General features: G+C 29.6%; 1 long non-coding RNA gene across 1 annotated transcript; it reads right to left on the reverse strand.

Moving 5' to 3' along the window:
* Positions 1-568: 568 nt before the first annotated feature.
* Positions 569-3,339, reverse strand: LOC109215079. The gene is made up of 2 exons (XR_002066306.1): positions 3,137-3,339; positions 569-869 (listed from the first exon to the last, which is right to left on the reverse strand). It is a non-coding gene; the product is annotated as an uncharacterized LOC109215079 (long non-coding RNA).
* Positions 3,340-3,796: the final 457 nt, after the last annotated feature.

Genomic DNA, 3,796 nt, shown 5'->3' on the forward strand with positions numbered 1-3,796 from the left:
AAATAGTGAAATATATGCCTTCTTGTACATTTAAACAAATAAACAAAAGAAATGACAAGAATATATTGTTTTGACAAAGAAAAGAGTCAAAGTAGAATCAAACTATTGTTTTGTCGCACTAATTTTGCAGAATTTCAGAAGTAATTATCAACTGAAAGGATGCAAACATATGGAAATTTTAACCTCATCTGGTTTCTTCTTTGTTCTTTTCATATTTATTTCTTCCAATATGTCCTAAAAGAGGCATGTATATACCACATTTAATGCTAAAAATACAGGCATTCGCGACTGACAAATTCTGTAGCTAAATAAAAAAATCTGTTGCTAATCCTATTTAGTGACAGATTAGCGATAAATTATCAAGAAATTTTATTCGTTACGAGCGATTTAGCGATATATTAGCGACGGAGTTTGTAACTAATTCTAGTTTTTGGTTTGTAGTGATTTTTCTTAACTTTAATCCAATCACGTCTAAAATAACAGACAAACGTAAGATTTTGACCCAACAATAAAAAGGAAGAACGAGAATACAAAAACAAAAGCAAAAAAAAAAAGTTACAAGTTAAAGGAAAGATGCAATACCAATATATGGAATTATCTTATTAAGTACCAAAAAGACATGAATGAATTGGTTAAAAGATCCAAATGAAGGTCGAACATAAGGCCTGTTTAAACTGTCTAATTTCATCTCACATTACAAACTAAAAGATTAATAAAAAAGAAAGAAACTTAGACCTAATCCTAAATAATATTTCTGAGAGGAATTTAGAAGAAGGTGTAGGCAAAAGCATCCATAGGGTGGATGAGATAGGTCAGAACTAAAGCCACCAGCATCAGCACGTATGCAATTCCTTGATCAACTGTTGCTCCTGCAAATTGCATTTATGACCTTTATATTGTCAAATCACCTAAAACGTAATTATAAATAACAGATTAAGCTATAATAAATGATTTTAGTAACTAGAAAAATAATGCAGATAACCTCCTGCAATAGAGGCGCAATTATAGGATTTGAAGTTTATTGATTTGGAATTCTAGCAATTTTAATTTACTGGGTTCTAAATTAATAATTTATACCAATGTTTTAAAAGGCGGGGGCGTGAGGCGAGGCGTTTTACCTTTGACGAGACGAGGCGTAAGCCCTGAGACATGGGGCGTAAGTCCCACGGATCTTTAAATTTTACTAATTTTAAGAATTTTAAGATAGTATAAAATAAAAATAATTATAAAAATTACATTAAACTCACAAAATTATAATAAATAATCTATTTAAAATATTTATAAATTATAATTCAACCATGAATTAATACGAAAAGTATGACATATATCATAATATGCAAATTAGCTGTAACGTCGTTACAACTCAAACAACAAAAGTAATGTATTCGATACGAAATTTTATACGTATCTCTTAAGGAGTAACGGATCTTGAAAGAATTTTGATATTATAATTTGATATTTTTTTTATAAAATACCTCTTTTATTTAATATGTTTTCTATTTGAAAGAGAATTTTATATAAAAATATTATTCACAATTTAAATATGATTCTCTAGCACTTTAAGTTTCAACAAGTTAATAAAGTGACACATAATTCACCATACATTACCATAATAACTAATTATTTGTAAATAGTTAATAGCTAATACTAAACTATTGAATTAATAAGTATTGTATCACGTAAGCATGAAAAAAATAATATTTAGGAAAATAAATATAAAATAATTATGGACTATTATATAATAAAGACATAACAAAAGTTAATAAATAAATATTTTTTAAATGAAAGATTTATTTAGAGTTTACTATCATAGCAGTCTTAGTGGATAACATGCAATAATTTTTATTTTAATTATGACATAAGATACTCTCAACTTAATGATTTGTGATTAAGAAAAAAGTAATTTTGAATAGTCAACAATTTATTAAGAGAATTTGTGCATTTACAAGGTTAGTTACACTCAATTGCATAAAGTTCTATTAGGCGAGCCCAGTACACTGCCTTTTAAAACAGAGATTTATACTAAAGTGACTAGGTTCGGCCGAATTCCTACCGCCAATACTAACTCCGGCCCTGTGATGCAACATGTTAAATTACAGTAATAATGTATAATTTCTTTACACCACTTCTTGTTTCCTCTTCCACTATTCTATCTTCCTCCTCAGTTCTCACCCGCAAAAGTTTGATAGAAAGAAAAATTACAGGGTAATTGACATGTTAGTTAGGAGTATTAGGCCTCGTTTGGTACGAGGGATAAGGGTTAATTAATTTCAGGATTAAATTTGAGATAAGTTTATCCCATGTTTGATTGGGATAAAATCGTGGTATAACTAATTCTGAAATTAGTTATCCTGGGATTATAGTATTTTTTTATCCTATGGAAGGGTGGGAAAACTAATCCTGAAATAATTAATCATGGGATAACTTGCTGCCAACCAAACGACCCCTTAATAGTTTATAATGCATGGCCTCCCACTATTGTTTTGTTCCATTATAGTAACTTTTTAAACATCAGATTTTTAAATGATAAACATTGGACATTCTTGACTTGGTCTCTAAGTCACCAAGTTCTAGTTTACAGGGGAAACAATTACTTCAAAATTTATTTGGAAATATTGATCGAAGTGAGTTATCAAAACAAGTAAATGACAGAAGAAATTGGGACAGGAAAAAGAAAAGCAACAAAAAGAAAGAATTTCATGGCTCAACAACTTAATTAGAACCGAGAAAACACAAATTTGACATCTCTAGCACTACTAGCAAATATTTTATCAATATGTATGTATATATGTAATAATATCGCATTCATTCTTAATCAACTGAATCTAAATCTACCACCAAAGATTATAATGGGATAAATAGATCTATCTACCAATAATCATAGCTCTTGGTTCAAGCCTTTGGTATAGAAAGAATTCTGGTAGAGAGTCAATTCTCCTTTACTGGGCTTTAAGCGGTGCAAATTCGGACTAATCAGGGACACCAGCGGGAAAACAAAAAAAATAACTGATTTTAAATCCTAAGTGTAACACAAAGATGTATAAGGAGGATTAGTATTTGTATGAAGATTCTTTATAATAATAATTTTTTTTTTTAATTTGTATGAAGATTGAAGGGAGAGAAAAATGGAACATACCATCATTGGCAGGTGCAGGAGCAGGTGCAAATTCCTGAGCTTGTGCAAAGGGGATGACAGTGGCCAATGCCACAACAAAGATGGCCAACACAGCAACTCTAGACATTCCCATTCTCACAAATACCAAGATTGACCCTATGAAGGATCTTGGGTCTGATATTGCAGAGGCTTTGAAGTTAGAAACACTTCGGGAAATTTCGAAGAAGTTTATATACATGTACATGACCGTCTAACTCGTGTTATACTTTTTTTTTTTTAATTTGTCCCAAAAAAATAATATAATTTCTTATTTAGAAATTATTTAACAATTTTTTCATTTACCTATTAAGGAGATAATTTATAGCTAAATAAATGTCTACGGCTCATATTAGACTATAAGTTTGAAATTTTTTATTTTATTTTTTAATATCGTACAGTCAAATACTGCTACATAAATTGTGACGGAGAAAGTATATTGTGTTATAAATAATTATTTAATGGTGGATGTCCATAACTGATAAAAGAGTAATACCAGCTACTCTTCTCCATTATCTTCATAATTCCCAATTTGTAACTCCCATATCTTTATAACCTCACCATGATCTTTATTCGTAATCTCAAATGTTTAAGGCCATGTTTATGGCATTCTTTTGCATATCTCTATGTAATACTATAAATAGA

This window comes from Nicotiana attenuata, unplaced genomic scaffold, assembly GCF_001879085.1.
Source record: "Nicotiana attenuata strain UT unplaced genomic scaffold, NIATTr2, whole genome shotgun sequence".
NCBI classification, from domain to species: Eukaryota; Viridiplantae; Streptophyta; class Magnoliopsida; order Solanales; family Solanaceae; genus Nicotiana; species Nicotiana attenuata.